Genomic DNA, 22,234 nt, shown 5'->3' with positions numbered 1-22,234 from the left:
CTGCTGAGTTTTTCCAGGTAATTCTGTTTTTGTTTTGGATTTCCAGCATCCGCAGTTTTTTTGTTTTTATCTCTGTGTTTAATTGACTGCCACTGCTCTTCAAGAAATGCCTACCTCCTTGAAGAAGTTCTGTTCCTCTCTGCGACAAGATTTCCGGATTTCTCTGTTGCCTTGTTCACCTTCATTGCTTTCCATTTCTCTCCTAGTGTTTGACAAGGTGTTTACTAAAACCCGCTTTCACAGCCATATCTCCTTTCTCAGTGACTGTCTCCGTCTCCGACTTACCCCACATGGATTTCAACTGAAATTCCACCCCTCATGTTTCGAACCCACCCAGGATTACAGGTATCTCCGGGACATAAAACGTTTCTCGGACTGCTGTTCCCGTCACATTCTGAAATCCACTCTCAGTGCCATGCGCCGCCATATGAACACACTCGACCTCTCCCTCCAGCAGCACCGCCGTACCCTTTTTCAAAGCTGCGCGTGCCCCCAGTTTCATTTTATTCTTCGGCTCATCCGACGCCTCAACAAGAAACTTTTTCTGTTTCTCTCAAGTGCTAAGGAACGCAAGCTCCAACAACTCATCGACACCAACACCCATCTAGGACCCTCCACCCCGGCCTGTCCCTCCGTCCCCACCCCATCTTCCAATCCCAGCCCCAGCCGTGTATTCACTATACCCCCTGACCTTCCCCTCTCCGATGCTGAACGTTCAGTGCTCAGCAAAGGACTTAGTTTCATACCCTTACGCCCTCACCTCAATGAATTTCGGGCTCGGCATGATACTGAACTCTTCTTCCGCCGTCTTCGTCTCCGGGCTCACTTCTTTGGGCAGGAGTCCTCTCCCAGTTCAACGGATCCTTTTACCCATCTTCAATATTCTCCCTCCACCTGGACCCCTCCCTCTGGATTCTTACCTTCTCTCGATCTTTTCATTGAGAACTGTCGGCGCGACATTAGTCGTCTCAATTTCTCTGCTCCTCTCACCCATTCTAACCTGTCTCTCTCTGAACTTACTGCACTCCATTCTCTCAGGTCCAACCCTGACATTGTCATCAAACCCGCTGACAAGGGTGGTGCTGTTGTTGTCTGGCGCACTGACCTCTACCACGCGGAGGCTGAGCGTCAACTCGCAGACACTTCCTCCTACCTCTCCCTGGACCATGACCCCACCACTGAACATCAAGCCACTGTTTCCAGGACTGTCACTGACCTCATCTCCTCTGGGGATCTCCCTCCCACAGCTTCCAACCTGATAGTTGCCCAACCTCGGACGGCCCGCTTCTATCTCCTACCCAAAATCCACAAACAGAACTGCCCCGGTAGACCGATCGTCTCAGCTTGCTCCTGCCCCACAGAACTCATTTCTCGTTATCTTGACTCCCTTCTCTCTCCCCTTGTCCAGTCCCTTCCCACCTACATCCGTGATTCCTCTGACACCTTACGTCACATCAACAATTTCCAGTTCCCTGGCCCCTACCGCTTCCTCTTCACCATGGACGTCCAATCCCTCTACACCTCCATCCCCCACCAGGATGGTCTGAGGGCCCTTAGCTTCTTCCTCGAACAGAGGCCCGAACAATCCCCATCCACCACTACTCTCCTCCGTCTGGCTGAACTTGTTCTCACGCTGAACAATTTCTCCTTCAACTCCTCTCACTTCCTCCAAATAAAAGGTGTAGCTATGGGTACCCGCATGGGCCCCAGCTATGCCTGTCTCTTTATGGGGTATGTGGAACATTCCTTGTTGCAGTCCTACTCCGGCCCCCTTCCACAACTCTTTCTCCGGTACATCGATGATTACTTTGGTGCTGCTTCATGCTCTCGTCAGGACTTGGAAAAATTTATTAATTTTGCTTCCAATCTCCACCCCTCCATCATTTTCACGTCGTCCATCTCTGACACTTCCCTTCCCTTCCTTGACCTCTCTGTCTCAATCTCTGGTGATAGACTGTCCACCAATATCCATTACAAACCCACCGACACCCACAGCTATCTCGACTACAGCTCCTCACACCCCACTTCCTGTAAGGACTCCATCCCATTCTCTCAGTTCCTTCGCCTCCGTCGCATCTGTTCCGATGATGCTACATTCAAAAACAGTTCCTCTGACATGTCCTCCTTCTTCCTTAACCGAGGTTTTCCACCCACGGTCGTTGACAGGGCCCTCAACCGTGTCCGGCCCATCTCCCGCGCATCCGCCCTCACTCCTTCTCCTCCCTCCCAGAAACATGATAGGGTCCCCCTTGTCCTCACTTATCACCCCACCAGCCTCCGCATTCAAAGGATCATCCTCCGCCATTTCCGCCAACTCCAGCATGATGCCACTACCAAACACATCTTCCCTTCACCCCCCTTATCGGCATTCCGTAGGGATCGCTCCCTCCGGGACACCCTGGTCCACTCCTCCATCACCCCCTACTCCTCAACCCCCTCCTATGGCACAACCCCTTGCCCACGCAAAAGATGCAACACCTGCCCCTTCACTTCCTCTCTCCTCACCGTCCAAGGACCCAAACACTCCTTTCAAGTGAAGCAGCATTTCACTTGCATTTCCCCCAACTTAGTCTACTGCATTCGTTGCTCCCAATGTGGTCTCCTCTACATTGGAGAGACCAAACGTAAACTGGGCGACCGCTTTGCAGAACACCTGCGGTCTGTCCGCAAGAATGACCCAAACCTCCCTGTCGCTTGCCATTTTAACACTCCACCCTGCTCTCTTGCCCACATGTCTGTCCTTGGCTTGCTGCATTGTTCCAGTGAAGCCCAACGCAAACTGGAGGATCAACACCTCATCTTCCGACTAGGGACTTTACAGCCTTCCGGACTGAATATTGAATTCAACAACTTTAGGTCGTGAGTCCCCTCCCCCATCCCCACCCCCTTTCTGTTTCCCCCTTCTTTTTTTTCCCAATAAATTATAAAGATTTTCCTTTTCCCACCTATTTCCATTATATAAAAAAAAACCCACTAGAGCTATACCTTGAGTGCCCTACCATCCATTCTTAATTAGCACATTCGTTTAGATAATATCACCAACTTTAACTTTAACACCTATGTGTTCTATTGTACTATTGTTGTTGACATCTTTTGATGATCTGCTTCTATCACTGCTTGTTTGTCGCTACAACCACACCAACCCCCTCCACCTCTCTGTCTCTCTATCTCTCCGCCCCCCACACACACACCTTAAACCAGCTTATATTTCAGCTCTTTCCTGGACTCGAACTCAAGTTCTGTCGAAGGGTCATGAGGACTCGAAACGTCAACTCTTTTCTTCTCCGCCGATGCTGCCAGACCTGCTGAGTTTTTCCAGGTAATTCTGTTTCTGTTGAAATCTATGTTGTTTTATTGTTGCCTTAACAGAGGTATAGCCGGGAACTAGATTAATTAAGAGATTTAGGAGTTATCACAGTAGTAATTTGTAAACCTGTGTATGTGCTTAAAATCTTTCCTTCTATTAATAAATGTTTGATTTTGTTTTGTAACAAACCTCTTAAGTCGTGGTGGGCTCATTACTACTGAATTCAAGGCACATACCTCAAAATAAAGCATAAATGTCAAACAGTTGTGGCAGCTGTACCAAGTTTTCCTCTGGGATTTGAGTAGCTCAGCATTTACCATCATTGCGCCATTAAAAAAAAGGCTAGAAAGAGATACTGCCCCTTTCTTTTTATTGATATATCAATAGACCAGAAAGAGACACTGCTGATTACCTGCCTCTTCTGTGGTTATGTTCACATCCAGATGTCCCCAGAGAGGAAGCGTATGATGTCTGCTAGTACACTTGAGGCTTTCTGCTAAAGGTGGGCACTGCAAGGGCTGGAGTGCGTCATCAGCCCCAGGAACTTTAATAGAAACTTATAAAATTAAATTAAAGTTTTTTTCATTTCTGTTTCAATGCCCCTTTAACGGGTTGGTAATTGGTTAATCAGTTTATTTGTTTTAACTGGTATATTAAAAAGAGTACAGAGAAACATTTACTGCCATAGGCGAGGGGGGGGGGTGGGGGGGGGGTCTATAGCGTGAGGAGCTCTTCACTATGTGAATAAATCCAAAACTGAGTGAAAGTTGATTTCTCTGTTTCTTCAACTGGCTGCAAGAAGTTTAAAATGGAGGTCAGGGTGAAATTGTGCTCAATGAAATGTTTTAGCTTTTTAAAGACCTGTATCTTGTACCTATCTCGTGGTCTTCAAAAATTAAATGTACTTGTTTTAGTCTTTCTCATAATTCCTGGCTTTAGAAGGCCAGGAATTATCTTGAACACTCTTTCTTGAAAGCTTTCTAAAGCATCTAAATCCTTCTTAATATAAGGTAAGCAAAGTTTCACACCATAGTCCAGAACTGGCCTTGCTGTTGATTGTATAAAGTCAACGCAACTTGCTCTGACTTCCACCCATTGTCCTCCAGATGCTCCAGAGTGTCTGATTTGCTTTAGTTGGCAACTGCTTAACAATGGCCAGATGCTTTTAGGTTATGATTAATGATCATTTCTGAATCCTTTCTATTTTCTGTCTCTGCCAGTGGAGCAATGGCTGTCTCCTAAAATAAAGCCCCTTTCATGTTATACACATCTTTAGTTTTATCTGTTCTCATTTGCAACTCCCCTCGACACCCCTGTCCCCTTTTATCCATATTTAAGTTTATCTTGCCGTATCTCTGTCCACCAATACAACTGGTTCAAGCTTTTCTCTGGGTAATCTTCTTTCTGCTTAGCATCTGTGTTATCAGCAAATTAAACACTACTGCAGTGATCCAAAAACATACATCATAACTGATAATTTTTCCCAAAGCACTTTTCATTTATCACTATTCTCCATCTTTTTTTCCTAATTAATTTCCAATATGCCTAAATAATTTGTCACTTTTCCATGAGCCTCAAACTTCCCTCTAAGTAACACAATTTTCTTTTGACAAATATCATTTGGAATTTGAATTTTCTGTAACCTTGGTTTCTCTCGCTGTTCTGAATATTTTATTTCAATATTGCTTGCTTTTTAAGTGTATACCAAGGCTTAATTTTTTTGTAATGTTTCCTAGTATATTTAAAAGATTACCACATGATTTTAGATACTTTGTCACCATCAAATTATGCCACTGTGGTCTAGCTCTTGTTTCTTCTATTTTTGAAAGGAATATATTTTCTTTGTTCATCCTTTCTCCAGTTCACATTTTTAATGAGGCTTGGTTTGCCAATTAATTTTCTCTAACTTTTTCGTAGTTCTAAAATCTGTTTTTTCTAAACTCTGGTATGACATTTTTTGATTTTCTCTGGAGACGCAGGTAATCAGATGCCCATTTCTAGATGCCCCGAGAAGATGCAGTCAAGCACATAGTCTGGAATTGGAATCACATTGAAGCTAGACCAGGAAGAATGGCAGATTCCTTTCCTTGATTAGTGAACCAATTATATTATTTCAACAAATGGCCAGCTTTCATGCTAGCCGAAATTATCAGATTTACTGAATTCAATTTCACAATTTGGTCAAGTGAATAACTAGACCAGAATAACTAGACTAATAACAAGTGAATTACTAGAGCACTGGAGTTTTTTTTAAACCTTAGATTTGACAAAGTAATACAGTAAATTTCACTTAAAGTTGTCATTGCATTCCTGAATATTGCAACTTTAAGTCGGGGAGGTGGTCGTGTCATGGTATTATTGCTGGACTAGTAATCCCGAGACCCAGGATACTGCTCTGGGTTTGAATCCAGCATTGCAGGTGGTGGAATTTGAATTCATTGAAAATCTGGAATTAAATGTCTAATGATGAGCATGAAATCATTGTCAATTCTCACAATTGACAATGATTTCATGCTCATCATTCGACTGGGTCTCGGGATTACTAGTCCAGCTGGAAGCACTGAGCGCGGTTGTACTTTAAATTGTGCCAGATTTGCACAAAGTGCGGTAGCGGGTGGGTAAAACAATGTTTTTCCCACTGGCCGCAATGGCAGCTTTTCACCCCATATTTTCCCAAACCAGCCATATTAATTATGCATTCCCAGGATACACGCTGTTTCCATGCCGGGTGAGCTCTGATTTGCCTACCTCGTCACTTCATCACACCAGGCATATTTAAAGTACAGCTGCACTCACTGCTTTCAGTCCAGGACTGAAGCAAAGGCGACATGGCCCTGAAAGGCAAGAAGACTGCAGCCCTTGAGCTTCTTTTGGATGCTATGGAGGCCCGCTCTGATATCCTCTATCCCTGCTCTGGCCACAGGAGGGGCAGCTACATCACCACTCCAGTTTGGTAGGCGATGGCACTGATCACCACTGCCAATGCTGCACAGAAGAGGTTGGCCATCCATTGCAGATAGAGGATGAATGATCTCATTTGCGCAGTCAGGGTATAGCAACCAGCTCATCACTCTAAATTCACACCTCAAGCCCATTACACATTCACTGACAACTCACTCGCTCAAGGGTCATCAACCACCCATTCTCACACACTTACCCTCACATGTCCATCTGGCCTCATCTCCTTTAGAGACTGCCTCCTCAGCCCTCACCATCTTGACACCACTTGCACAGAGCAGCATGTGCCCCCACACACCCTGGAATACCCTCCTTCCTCAGTACAGTTTTTGTCCTGCAGTCTCTTTCCTAGCCTGAGGTCACTTCTCCCCTTTCCCCAAGCAAGACCTAGCCCTGCAACTGTTGAAAAGCCACCCATATATGGCCAATCTGGAAGGTAGAGACCTACCTGTGAGCCCCACTAAATGTGATGTGGTCCTGTCTGTGAAGTCTGGCGCTGATGACTGTGAGTGCTGACCAAAGCAAGTTAGGCAAACAAACCTTGAAGTCCAGAGCGAAGTGCAACCCGCCGTGCACACCTTATATATGCTGTTGTGAAACACGTCAACCTGTTTTCCCACTGACGTGGGCAGACGATCCAGTGGGTGGGGAGGGGATGAGTCTGGCGGGCTAGCCTTATAATGATATGCTGATATATTAGAATGGGGTTCCCAACGTTCCATGGTGGGGAACGTGGCATGCTATTGGCAGGCAGAGCAGACATTTGCAAACTGGCTTCCTGATGTTGTGAAACCGACTTTTTGGACTTCTCAGCATATTGTCCACTCATGCCAGTGAACCCACCCATCACCAACAGGCATGGAAAATCCCGGCACTGGTTCACCACTGCCATTTATGGAAGGAAATATGTTGTCCTTACCTGGTCTGGCCTACATGTAACACTTAACTGCCCTCTGGCATGGCCAAGCAAGCCACTCAGCTGTATCAAACTGCATCAAGTGCTCAAAAGTCAGTAAAAAGGAATGAAGCTCAATAGACCACCTGGCACCAGAAACAACAGCAGCAAAGTCAGCCCTGTCAACCCTGCAAAGTCCTCCTTACTAACATATTGTGCTAAAATTGGGAGAGCTGTCTCACAGGCTAGTCAAGCAACAGCTTGATGCAGTCGCGTTAACGGAATTATACCTTACAGATAATGTCCCAGTCATGCCAGAGGTGGCGGCACAGTGGTATACGGTCGGGATGGAGTTCTCAACATCAACTCCAGACCGCATGAAGTCTCATGACATCAGGTCAAACATGGGCAAGGAGGTTGAAGCTGATTACCACATACCATCTTCCCTCAGCTGATGAATTAGTACTCCTCCAAGTTGAACACAACTGAGAGGAAGCACTGAGGGCGGCAAGGGCATAGAGTGTACTCTTGGAGAGGACTTCAATGTCCATCACCAAGGGTGGCTTGGTAGCACCAGGACAGTCTGAGGTGGCTGCGTGCTAAAGGACATGTTTGCTAGACTGGGTCTGTGGCAGGTGGTGAGACAGCCAACAAGAAGGAAAAACACACTTGACCTCATCCTCACCAACCTGCCTGCCACAGATGCATCTGTCCATGACATCATTGGTAGGGGTGACCACCACTCAGTCCTTGTGGAGACAAAGTCCCATCATCACGTTGAGGATACCTCCATTGTGTTGTGCAGCATTACCACTGTGCAAAATGCGGTTGATTCAGAAAAGATCTAGCAACTCAACTGGGCATCTGTGAGGCACTGTGGGCCATCAGCAGCAGCAGAATTGTCTTCAACCACAATATGTAACTTCACGGCCCATCATGTCTCTCACTCTGCCATTACCATCAAGCCAGGGGATCAACCCTGTTCAATGAAGAGCAATGGAGGGCATGCCAGGAGCAGCACCTGGCATATCTAAAAAATGAGATGTCAACCTGGTGAAACTACAACACAGGACTACTTATGTGCCAGACAACATAAGCAGCAAGCAGATGCAAGCAGATAGAGCTAAGCGATTCCACAACTAACAGATCAGATCTAAGCTTTGCAGTCCTGCCACATCCAGTTGTGAATGACGGTGGACAATTAAATAACTATCTGGAGGAGGAGGCTCCACAGATATCCCCATCCTCAATGATGGGGGAGCTCAGCACATCAGTGCAAAAGATAAGGCTGAAGCATTTACAACAAGGGGATGATCCATCTCAGCCTCCTCCGGACCATCCCCAGCATCACAGATGCCACTCTTCAGCCAATTCAATTCACTCCATGTGATATCAAAGAATGGCTGAAGGCATTGGATACTGCAAAGGCTATTGGCTCTGACAACATTCCAGCAATAGTACTGAAGACTTGTGCTCCAGGACTTGCTGCGTCCCTAACCAAGCTGTTCCAGTACAGCTACAACACTGGCACCTACCCGGCTATGTGGGAAATTTCCCAGGTATGTCCTGTACACAAAAAGCAGGACAAATCCAACCCAGCCAATTACAGCCCCATCAGTCAACTCTTGATCATCAGTAGAGTAATGGAAGGGGTCATCAACAGTGCTGTTAAGCGGCACTTGTTTAGCCATAACCTGCTCACTGACAGTTTGGGTTCTACCAGGGTCACTCAGCTCCTGACCTCATTACAGCCTTGGTTCAAACATGGACACAAGAACTGAACTCCAAAGGTGAGATGAAAGTGACTACCCTTGACATCAAGGCAGCATTTGACCAAGTATGGCATCAAGGAGCCCTAGCAAAACTAGAGTCAAAGGGAATCGGGGGCTGGGGGGGAGACTCTCTACTGGTTGGAGTCATACCTAGCACAAAGGAAGATGTTTGTGGTTGTTGGAGGTCAGTTATGTCAGGTCCAGGACATCACTGCTGGAGTTCCTTAGGGTAGTGTCCTACGCTCAGCCATCTTCAGCTGCTTCATCAATGACCTTCCTTCCATCATAATTCAGAAGTGGGGATGTTTGCTAATGATTGCACAATGTTCAACACCATTTGCGACTCCTCAGATACTGAAACTGTCCATGCCCAAATTCAGCAAGACCTGGACAATATTCAGGCCTGGGTTGACAAGTGTCAAGTAACATTCATGTGACAAAAGTGCCAGGCAATGACCATCTCCAACAAGAGAGAATCTAGTCATCGTCCCTTGACATTCAATGGCATTACCATCACTGAATCTCCCACTATCAATATCCTGGGGGGTTACCATTGACCAGAAAATGAACTGGACTAGCCATATAAAAACTGTGGCTACAAAAGCAGGTCAGATTCTAGGAATCTTGTAGCCCATAGCTCACCTCCTGGCTCCCCAAAGTATGTCCACCATCTACAAGGCATAAGTCAGGAGTGTGATGGAATACTCTCCATTTGCCTATATGAGTGCAGTTCCAACAACACTCAAGAAGCTTGACACCATTCAGGACCTAGCAGACTGCTTGATTGGCACCCCATTCACAAACATTCACTTCTTCCACCACTGGCGCATGGTGGCAGCAGTGTGTACCATCTACAAGATGCACTGTAGGATCTCACCAAGGCTCCTTAGACAGCACCTTGCAAACGCACGACCACTACCATCTAGAAGGACAAAGGCAGCAGATAGATGGAAACACCACCAACTGGAAGTTCCCCTCCAAGCCACTCACCATCCTGACTTGGAAACATATCACTGTTCCTTCACTGCTGTTGGGTCAAAATCCTAGAACTCCCTACCTAACAGCACTGTGGGAGTACCTACACCACATGGATGGCAGTGGTTCAAGAAAGCAATTCACCACCACCTTCTTAAGGGCAATTAGGGATGGGCAATAAATGCTGGCCAGCCAGTGATGCACACATCCCTTAAGATAATTTTAAAAAGTGAAACAACTTTAAGCAAATCACATTTTCACATTAAAGCCAATGTAAAAGCTGTAGTTTCACTGCTGTAGTGTTGGACCCTCCTCATCAGAAAACAAAACATGATATAAACTGAGTAATTATGGTTTTATTTAGTGTCTAACTGTCTAATGTACCTTTAAGAATAATGCTTGTTAAAGAAGATCACATTTGATCTATAGTATCCAATAGTAGAGTAGCGTGGGCTACCTCAGCAATCAGTGCAGAGATGGAGTTGAAAACACATGTGTAGTTGCTGCTTTGTATATTGTTAATGAACTTTAAGTTTCCACCCGAGAAGTGTCTTCAGATCAACTCTATCATCAATAGTACAATTCGGCCACCCTACAACAAACTGGTGACGAGGATAAAAGGGGATTGAACAGAAGAAATCAAGTAAAAAGAAATCAACACTGTACCTCACCCAGTGATTGTAAGTAGCAAGTTCCATTAGAATTGAAGAAGTTGTCCCCTCTCAAAATGCCACAATTTGGGAGAATTTATCCTTTTGAGCCTGCCACAAATGATTGGTCTCAATACATAGAAGACCTCATGTTCTTTTTTCCTGTTGAATACTTGTGGGAGCAAAATCTACAGCATGATTCGAAGTTTGATGACACCCAGTGCCCCAGATTCAAAGAATCTTGATGAATTGGTGGACCTTGTGAAGGCTCATTTCCAACCCAAGCCCTCAGTCATGATGCAGAGGTTCGGGTTTAATTCACAATACAGAGCCCCGGGTGAGACAACTGCATGCTATGTGGTAAATTTTAAGCAGCTAACAGAACATTAAGGGTTTGGTACGACTCTGAACGACATGCTCAGAGATCGTTTAGTGTGTGGTGTGAAAGAGGACTCTATTCAGAAAAGATTATTGTCCAAAGTGAATCTGGATTTCAGGAAGTTGCTAGAGATAGCGCTGGTCATGGAAAGCCTGTAAGAGATCAAAAGCAATGCAGAATGCGCAAAATGGTGCCGCATCAAGTAGGAAACCATAGAAAAGTTACAGCACAGAAGAAGGCCATTTAGCACATCTTGTGCATGCCAGCCTGAAGTGCTCTTTCTAATTCCGCCTTCCTGCACCCGACCCATAGCCCTGCAGTTTACAGCACTTAAAGTGCAGATCCAGGTACTTTTTAAAGGAGCTTAGAATTTCTGCCTCTACCACCAACTTGGGTGGCGAATTCCAGACACCCACTACCCTCTGTGTAAAAAAGTTCTTCTTCATGTCCCCCCTACAACTTCTGCCACTTATCTTGAATCTATAACCTCAGCTGAAAGAGGTGTGAAAAAGCGACACTCCGCCGAGAAGCGGGAAACAGCCCCAGCCAGCCGAAGAATAAAGAAAAATAAATTAGCAGCGAAATCAAAGAATAATTTTAATACAGGTGAAAACAATCAGTCTTTTAGCAATTGGTAGTTTAAAAGAAATTGAATATTACTATTGTCATAGAAATGGACATTTGATGAGACATTGCAAGGAAGGATTCAAGCAGGCTTGTAAACAAAAGAAGCCCAATGAAATCTATAACGTAGAAGAGCCTGAAACAACAAATTCAGATAGTTCCTCATTGTTTAACCTGGAAGTTGGAAAGACAGAAGCAATATTTGTCATAGTGAAAGTAAACGGCAAACCTGAGAGAATGGAAGTGGGCAAGAGAATTTCCACTACTGGAATTGGGGAACATAGCTTCAGATATTTGAATAATGGTGAACATCAATTAAGTTTAGAAGAAACAGCCACCAAGCTAAAAACATACAGGGTACACAAAATGGTGCAGTCCTCCACATCAAGCAGGAAACCTCAGCTGAAAGATGCAGAAAAAAGCGAGGCTAAAAAGGTGAAAACATTCAAGTAAAAGGCATAAACAGAGTAACTGTCCATTATGGAAGCCAACTGGCAAAATTACTCTTGATGGTGGTAGCAGGTGAAGGGCCAAGCCTCCTGGTAGAAATTGGTTGAAGGAGATTAAGTTAGGATGGGCTGATATTTTCCAGTTGGGAGCAAGTGGGCTACCAAAGCTACTTAGAAAGTACTCTAACGTATTTAAGGGCGAGCTGGGGGAAATCCAGGGCCTGCAGGCCAAGATTCATGTGAATCCGGAAGCAACCCCTCGCTTCATGAAAGCGAGACCGGTGCCACATGCCCTGCGAGAAAAAGTTAACATTGAACTGAACAGATTAGAGGAACTGGGCCTTATACAACCTGTTCAGTTCTCAGAATGGGCAGCACCCACAGTCCCCGTCCATAAACCTGACCAAAGCATCCGAATTTATAGAGACTACAAAATGACGGTTAATAAAGTAGCTAAACTAGACAGAGACCCCATACCAAAAATCAAAAACCTGTATGCCAAGCTGGCAGGGGTGACAATGTACACAAAGCTTAACATGACTCATGCTTATCAACAATCAGAGTTGGATAATGCCTCCTGGGAATTTGTCATAATTAATACCCACAAAGGGTTGCACCAATAAACACGATTACCTTTCGGTGTCTCCTCCACTTGTGCCATATTTCAGAGAACAATGGAAAGCTTACTGTAGGGACTGCCCCAGGTTATAGTCTATTTAGACGACGTATTGGTGACAGGATTCACTGAAAAAGAGCATTTGGCAAACTTAGGAGAAGTCTTAAAATGTTTCTTGCAAGCTGGAGTGTGTTTAAAAAAAAGAAAAGTGCACATTCCAAGCAAGAGACGCAATCTATTTGGGTCACCAGGTAGATTCACAGGACCTGCACCTGGTTGAGAAGAAAGTGAGAGCACTAAGATAAACACCTGCACCAAAGAATGCATCAGAGCTCAAACCATTCCTAGGAATGATCAACTATTATGGGTGGTTCTTACCCAATTTGTCTACAGTGCTGGCATGTCTGATGTTCCGGTAGAAGTTGAGGATACAGGACTGCAAAAGCCCACCAAAGCACCTGATGTTCAGGTAACTACGGAAGAGGAGGTTTCTGGCAAAGAATCTGAACTTGTGGAGCTATGATGTACCACATGTACAAATAAACCACCTGAAAGACCGAACTTGTAAATTCCTTATCCAGTATAAACATTATGTTGTCTTGAAAAATATGTACTTGAAAATATAATATGTATAGCCAAGTTAAAGGAAGAGAAATGTAGTGATTAAGGTTTTATTTAGTGTAATGTACTTTTAAGAAAAATATTTGTTAAGGAAGAGCACATGATCTGTAGTAACCAATAGGAGAATAGCCAGGGCTACCTCAACAGTCAGTGTCGAGACATTTAAAAGAAAAATACTGCGGATGCTGGAAATCTGAAACGAAAACAGAAAATGCTGGAAAAATGCAGCATCTGTGGAGAGAAAAACAGAGTTAACGTTTCGAGTCTGTATGACTTCTTCAGAGCTAAAGAAAAGTAAAAATGTGATGAAATTTGTACTGCTTAAGGGGGGTGCAGCAGGTGAAGCTGGATAGAAGGCCAGCGATAGATGGGGGCAAAGGAGAGATTGATAAAGATGTCATGAACAAAAGGACAATGGGGTGTTAATGGTAGTGGTACTGGCTAAAGGAGGTGCTGATGGTGGCATGAAGGTAAGAAAGCAAAATGTGATAATAGCATGGCAAGGGTAAGCACTCTGGAAAGAACAACATGAACAAGTGAGAGTGTGGCCCTTGTGGGGGTGGGGTGGGAAAAATGATCGAAAGTAGGATAAAAGAATGAATAAAAATGAAAATAAATAAAAATAAGTGGATAAAAAATAAAAATGAAAAAATACCTTAAAATTACCTTAAAATTTAAAAAAATGCCTCTGCATTCAAAGGATCATCCTCTGCCATTACTATTAGCTCCAGCATGATGCCACCACCAAACACACCTTCCCTTCACCCTCCCTGTTGGCATTCCGTAGGGATGGTTCCCTCCGGGACACCCTTGTCCACTCCTCCGTCACCCCCAACGCCTCATTCCCCTCCCACAGCACCTTCCCATGCAATCGCAGGTGGTGCAACAACTGCCCTTTTACCTCCTCCCTTCTCACTGTCCAAGGGCCCAAACACTCCTTTCAGGTGAAGCAGTGCTTCATTTTTACCTCCTTCAACTTGGTCTACTGCATTCGCTGACCCAATGTGGTCTCCTCTACATTGGAGGGATCAAACTCAGACTGGGTGACCGCTTTATGGAACACCTTCAGTCTGTCCACAATCATGACCTGGACCTTCCTGTTACTTGCCATTTCAACACACCATCTTGCTCTCATGCCTACATGTCCGTCCTTGGCCTGCTGCAATGTTCCAAAACAAACTGGAGGAACAGCACCTCATCTTCCAATTAGGCGCTTTACAGCCGTCTGGACTTAACATTCAATTCAACAACTTCAGGTGATGAACTCTCTCTTCCATCCTCACCCCCTTTTTATCCCCTTTTTTCAGTATTCATTTTTATTTTTAAATTTTTATTTGTATCCACTTAATTTTATTTTTAATTTTCATTTTTATTCATTGTTTTATCCTAATCTTTTATCTTATTTTCGATCTTTTTTCTCACCACTGTCCCTCCTCCCACCCCACCCCCACAAGGGTCACACTGTCACTTGTTCATGTTGCTCTTTCCAGAACGCTTACCTTTGCCCTGCTAATATCACATTCTGCTTTCTTACCTGAATGCCACCATCAGCACCTCCTTTAGCCAATGCCATTACCATTAACACCCCATTGTCCTTTTATTCATGACATCTTTGTCAATCTCTCCTTTGACCCCACTTATCACTGGCCTTCTATCCAGCTTCACCTGTTGCACCCCCCTTAAATAGTAAAAATTTCATCACATTTTTACTTTTCTTTAGCTCTGAAGAAGAGTCATATGGAGTCTAAATGTTAACCGTTTTTCTCTCCACAGATGCTGTTAGACCTGCAGAGTGTGGAGAAAGAGTTGGAGTTGAAAGCACCTGTGTATTTGCTGCTGAGTAAATAAAGTTAAAGTTTCCATCCAAGTAGTGTCTGCAGATCAGCTCTATCATTAATAGGTCAACTCGGCCACCCAACAACAAAAAGAAACATGGTAACTTTCTACTTATCCTGTTTGCCGCCAATCCTACTCACCACTGATGCTATCTGAACCTCCCATTGGCCCCACATCCTGCTCCCTGACCCTCCTTGCCACTGCAAACCTTTCTTCTTGCCAACTCTTTGACTTACTGGGGCCTTTCCCACTCCCTAACCCACCCTCTTGCTGCTGACCCTTCAACTTGCAGCCTCTGCTGCTCCCTGACTAATTCTTTCAGTGAATCTCCTGCTTGCCGCTTCCCTCTCCTGAACGTGCATTCCCTTTCAGGGTCCAGCTCCAGACCTGATCTGAAGCCGGAGGTCTGATTTGTGTAAGTGCCGGCCCCGCGGTGTTTTTTTTTCAAATGCCCCTGATCACCACTTGCCTCTCCAGGACCCTTGCTGTGAGCAAAGGCTCTGGAGATGAGTGGTGAGTCTTCAACTCAAATCACTTTAAAAGAAATGAACTCTGTGGCATATTTAGCCTTGAATATCAAATGGAGGAGGATGGTTTACAAGCTGTGAGCCTGGAAAAATAAAGCTGCAGAGGCCCTGGGGATGTGATTGGAATGAGGAGTGGTGGAAATGTGCACAGCAGACAGTGATACAGAGCAAAAGTAAACTTATTCTTGTTTTCACATATATATTTTTTAAACTTTGATTATAACAGCCCCAGCCCTGTACTTCTGCACCATCATAACCTGCATTTCACAACCCTGGAGCTCTGGCTTTGGATCAGATCTGGTTCTGGACCTAGGACCTGCCTTGGACAGGAATGCAGTTTCAACAAAGTGAAGCAGCGAGTAGGAGAGTTGTGGGGGTCAGAGGTTTGCTGGGAGGGTGAGTCCACGAGCAGCACAAGTCAGAGTTGAGCGCAAGAGACTGGGGTAGGGAGAGGGTCAGCAGAAAGGGAAAGGGTTAGGGAGTGGGAGAGACTGCTCCAAATGGCACGGATTGGGCTACACGGCCCAATGCCATACCAGCAGGAAATGACCTTAAAACGAATTTCGCGATACAAAATGAGAATGCAGGCCCCATTTACTGACCAATGTTAAAACAAAACAACTTTAATTGAGGCAACATTAAAAAGTGACTAATTGCAGTCACTTGGGCAAATGTGGGTTAATTAAGGAAAGCATGGATTCAAGGCCAAATTGTGTATAACTAGCTTGAGTTTTTTGATGAGCTAACAGAGACTAGTTGCGGGCAATGCTGTTGATGTGGTGTACATGGACTTCCCAAAGACATTTGATAAAGTGTCGCACAACAGACTCATGAGCAAAGTTAAAGCTTTGGAATAAAAGGGACAGTAACATCATGGATACAAAACTAGCTGAGTGACAGGAAATTGATGGTTAACAGTTATTTTGTTGGACTGGAGGAAGGTTTATAGTGAAATTCTCTCCGGGTCAGCGTTAGGAGCCCTGCTATTCCTTATGTACAGGGCACAATTTCAAAATCTGAAGATAATACAAAACCTGGAAGTATTGTGAACATTGAGGCGGATATTGTGGAACTTCAACAGGACATAGGTTGGTAAAATGGGCAGACAAGTGGCAGGTGAAACTTAATGCAGAGAAGTGTGAAGTGATTCATCTTGGTAGAAAGCAGAGAGACAATATAAAGGGGGGCAGGGGGGCAGTGGCATAGTGGTACTGTCACTGGACTAGTAATCCAGAGACCCTGGGCAGAATTTTGCCCTTGATGGACGGACGGGCCCCACCAGCTCAGTGGTGGGCGGGCAGCCGATTACCGCCGCCGAAACGGGCCCTGCCACCATTTTGAGTGAGCGGGCCAATTAAGGCCCACCCGTGGGCTGCCGAATGGGAAGCGCTATGCTTCCTCAACTGTCAAAGTGCGCTCTTTCGCGCATGTGCGCGAAACAGTGCACATCTCCCTGAGACTAAGTGCTGTCTCAGGGAGAGCACTGAAAGCTTTATAAACATCAAAAATAGAAAAATAAAAAAATTATTAACATATCCCCCTTTTGTGAAAATGTCACACGAGATGGGACATGTTAATAAATGTCACATAAACTTTATTAAAGTTTTTAAAAACAGACATGACACCTCATCCCACCAGTGGATGAGGTTTCATGTTTTTTTAGAAGCCCACCAGGGCTCCTGGCCTGCCCGCCAAGCTTAAGGTTGGATGGACAGGACCTTTAATTGGCTTAATTATCCTGTCAATGGCCTCAATTGGCTATTGACAGGTCGGCGGCTGGACAGCTGATCGCGCTGCCCCCCCGCCTTCCTGAATATTAAATGGGGCAGGATGATGTCGGGGGTTCCCCCCGATGTCATCCCGTGTCATTTTTGTGTCGGCGAGCGGGCCCAACGGAAAAATTCTGGCCCCAGGATAATGGTCTGGGGACCCAGATTCAAATCCCACGACGGCAGAAGGTGGAATTTGAATTCAATATCTGGAATTAAATCTAATGATGACCACGAAAACATTGTTGATTGTTGTAAAAACCTACCTGGTTCACCGATGTCCCTTTAGGGAAGGAAATCTGCTGTCTCCGGATCCACAATAATGCGGTTGACTCTGAAATGACTTCTGAACAAGGACAATTAGGGATGGGCAATAAATGCTGGCCTAGATGCAACATCACATGCGACACCACATCCCGTGAATGAATAAAGTAAAAAACAAAATCAAGGGTGCAATTCTAAAGGGGGTGCAGGAGCAAAGGTACCTCAGTGTACATGTGTATAAAGCATTGAAGGTAACATGTAGAGAATGGTTAATAAAGCACATGGGCTTTCAATAAGGACATAGACCTGAATGTTTATCCTCGAGCTGGGAAAACTCCCAGCTCGGTCCACCAGCCTATAAAGAAAGTGTCTGTAAAGGTGAAGTCTTCATTGCCAGGGCATAGATGCAGGCTGGAGCCTGGTCAGCTGACCCAGCAAAAAGCTCGGTGGCAACCACAGGTGCAAAGACAGACTATTTAAAAGGCCCGTCTTAGTGCTGTGAGACTTTGTCCCAGTTTAAATGAAAATACAAAGACCCTCCAGCATCCCCTCCCCGTGCCCCAATCATGTCACCTCATGCCCTCCACACCCCAATGACCCCTCATGCCCCCTCAATGTCAAGCACTGCCCTTCCACATATCCTGAATCCTGTTGGATTCAGTCTGTCCTTTTGGCAATCTGTCATGGTTGTTATCAGTCTCGACTTTTTATACAAAGACTGAAAGGGGGAAGAAAAGTATAGAAAAGGTCATGTTAATACTGAGAATAAGGTTGTGAAACTTCAATTTTTTAAAACCGATCTTCATGCAGAGGTTCCTCAAGGAGTTGATCAATTTCTTGAATGTTTTACTATGGATTTAAAGATTCCTCTATTTATATAAATAGCACTGCAGCAATACAAAAGATTTTGAGACAAGCCACAAAGCATGAGACTCGATTTCTAAAGATTGCTCTCATAATTTTAAAAAGAGCTGAACTATTTTATCTTTTCCTGTTATATGTTAATTTGCAATTACATGTCTAGTGAGATCCATAAACAGCAGAGAGGTTAAATTTAAATGAACAAGCTTCAAACATCTCAAAATCTAAAGGTCACCATTTTAATTTGAAGTAATCTGGACATTTTATTCTTCAATTTTCAAAGTAACATTCATTAATTCGTGTGCCAGAACATCAAAAGCAGTATTTTTAATATAACACTGACAGATAGAGAGCATTACATGTACAGTGAGACTACCAGTAATGTCTTGGTCTGTTATCCTGTGTGCAATAAACTACAGTGACAAATGCAGAATTTTTTAAAATTGGATGATCCATCTGCCAGCCAAGTTTTGTTTAATTGAGTGAAAAGCGTAATTAAGACAAACAGCTGCACATATTATGTCTTAACAATCAAATTACTGCAAGACATTTTGAAAGGGGCACTGAATGTGATTAATATTTGATCTTGTGGTGTGAGATTATTAAAGCATTTCTTCCCTCCAGCTTGTTACAAATTTCAAGATACAAGAGAGTAATGATGCCTTCCGACTGACATGCAGTGGAAAAAACCTGAAAACAGCATTTAAAAGCTGGCTCCCCATTCCAGAGTCACTGTGTTGTCTTCATTTTTCCAGGGTCCTCTGAATAGGCACTCAGAGCAGCTGCCTCAAGAGGGTGCATAACTGGTTTAGATATTTAATTCAGGTTCAAAAACATCAAACAGGTTCCAATGTTATTTTGGGACTGAACAAAGCAGAGCATGTAGGCCAGTGTCTGTTGACGGCAGGCAAAAAAGGAGTAGACAGTTAAGCTTCACTTCATTTGTTTTGGAGCTGGGAAGAACGAGGCCACTCCCCAAAGCTTCACAAAAGTCAGCCTGGGCCATTGCCACTCTAACCATCCTCCTAAGAGATTGTTTCCCCTTCAATTTGTCTCTAATTACTCTGCTGGCTCTTCTCATGCCCTCACCAAGCTCATTGTGTTCAAGAACCACAGGTGAATTTCTTAATTCCATTCCCACTAAACTAATAACTATATTTTCCTTGTTGTCTCCCATGCTAATTGAGAATACAAATATTTCTTTTTTGCCCAGTAATGTCCCTCTCCCCTTCTGAAGTGCCTTTTCACTATCCACCTCAAAAAAATCTATCTGGATCCTTGTCCTTTCAAACTAGCCAACCTCCTTTTTCTCTTGAAAGCTCTTGAACTTGGTTTTACCTGCCCAATTTACCTAACAATCTGTGTGAATTTTTCCAGCAATTCCCGGACCAAGCATCTCCAGCTACGTTTTCAGCCTTGCCATAGCACTTTAATGGTCATAAGCAATATTACACATCATATCCTCTGTTACTGTGACCATTATTATTCCTTCTTCTAAACCTCTGCCACATTTAGAATGGTTGACTATGCAACCCACTTCCAATATCTCTCCTTCATTGTCCAGTTCAGTGAGAATATCACAGTTTGATTGCCTTCTTACATAATCCAATTTTAGCCAGAGGATCTCCAGCAATGGCTTCTAATCTCACACCATTATTTAGGGAGTCCTTAAAAAATCTCTGCGCAGTCATTTCCTCTGTTACAAGCTGCCCATTGCCAGAATTGGGCTAGTTTCCAAATGCATGCTGTTGACATCCACCAAGTGGAACAACCTCCTCAACAGTGTTTGTATTGTCAGAGTGTTTGACATCCAGTTCTGGATGAACCTCAATTTCCTCCAGTTAAACATTGATAAGGCTAAAACCATCATCTTTGGGCCCTGCTACAAACTCCTGACTTCAATTCCATCCTCCTCTTTGGTCTATGTTTCAGGTTAAATTAGACTGTTATGAGCTTGCAATATCCTCTGAATCACAAAAAAAATACTCATTCATATCCATTTCCTCACCCCTTCTGCTACCAAACCTCTCATCCATGACTTCATCACCTCCATAATTTCTATTCCAATGATCTCCATACTGACCTCTCACACTCCACACACCATTACCTTAAGCTTATCCAAAATTCTTCGATTCAAATCTAAATCCATTTGTGTTTGGGCAGGTTTAAGATATCAAGCTCAAGTTCTCCTTCCCTCATGTTCTCTCAAAAACTCTGCAGGCTTTGCAGTAATCCAACAGGAACTTCAGTCGCACCTCCTCTATTTTGCTGCAGATTAGAGCAACTGTGCAGCTTCACAAATATTGGTCTGTTCTTCATGGCTCATTGAACAAACTAAATCAACAGTTGAATCACTATTGGCATGTAATATCATTTACTGGGTTACCTCAACGAGTGCTAGAAGAGGAAGGTGAGTTCTGTATTTGTGATCAATTATTATGTGTTTTTATAGTACAAAGGGAATAGCTAGCTTTTCGTTTATTGCACGTAAACAGTATGGTGCATTGTGTTAATTGAACTATTCAACGTAAATCAAAGGATACCATTTTCACTGCACAGGTTGCTGGTTAGACCAAATCTGAAATACTGTTTTAGTCCCTCTACATGGTGTATAGTATTGTGGCCTGTGTTACGAATGCCAGCTCTTATAAGATTGTGATATTTTAAACCTTATCTTGAATTTAAGGTAAAAGAGAGTAATGAAGAGAGTCATGTGATCTACAAGTTCTGCCCAACACCAAGCCTATCTGGCTTGGTTACCGTGGTCAAGGTTGAGACCTGCTGAGGGCAAGGTGCAAAATGTTCACAAGGTCTGGAGCAGCTGGATTGGCTGCAAATAGACTTTCTAGCCTGGAATTTCATCCTCCAGGTGAGTAGTGGGAGTCAGGAAAATTATTGGCTCGGCTGCCCACCTCAGAAGGAAGTCTCCACATAGGTGGGATCTCAGTTGCAAGGGAGTGGGGGGCTGGAATTGGATCAACTGACCCAGAAAAAACTTGGAGGCAGCCACGGGCGGCTGCAGAGGCAGTTTGTTTAAAAGGCCTGCCTTGGTGCAGTGGGATTTCATCCCAGTTAAATTAAAAACACACAAGCCCTCAAGTCCAAACACTCTCCATGCTGCATTCATGGCACCAATCCACCCCCTATGGCCCCTTATGTCCCACTGCCAAGCTCTGCTCTTGCACCCCCACCCCTATAGTCCCTCATGCCCCCATGCCAAGCCAGGGCACTTCCATGCCCATTGACCCACTATACACTGCTTGGAACCAATACATAATAAGGATTGGCTGAGAACCCAGACATCCAATAAAGTTGTTGACCACCAGCACTGGAGAGAAAACACTGCTTGATTGACAGCTCAGGCTATCTGATCTCTGCTGTCAATTTCATAATGTTTGTTTACACAATGTTAAGTGGTTTCAAGGAGTTGTGGCTTTTGCAACTGATACTCTAAAATGTCTGGATGATTGACATACATTGGTTTGTAGTGAAATAACCTTTTTCCAACATAGTAGAAAGTTATGAATGAATTAATTTTTCAGCTTATTTTTACACATGCTATTGTCACGATAGGACTCATTGGTTCTACACTATGTGTGGTGGGTCAATGGGCATGGAAATACCATAGCTTGGCATCAAGGGGGCATGAGGGGCCATGGAGGGTTGGTGGAAGGGCAGCACTTACCATGGAGGAGGCATCAGGAGGATATTTTGAACTTACCTTGTAAAAG

Source organism: Carcharodon carcharias, chromosome 18, assembly GCF_017639515.1.
Source record: "Carcharodon carcharias isolate sCarCar2 chromosome 18, sCarCar2.pri, whole genome shotgun sequence".
Lineage (NCBI taxonomy): Eukaryota > Metazoa > Chordata > Chondrichthyes > Lamniformes > Lamnidae > Carcharodon > Carcharodon carcharias.
The sequence above is the reverse complement of the archived record's forward strand: the minus strand, read 5'-3'. Positions refer to the sequence as shown.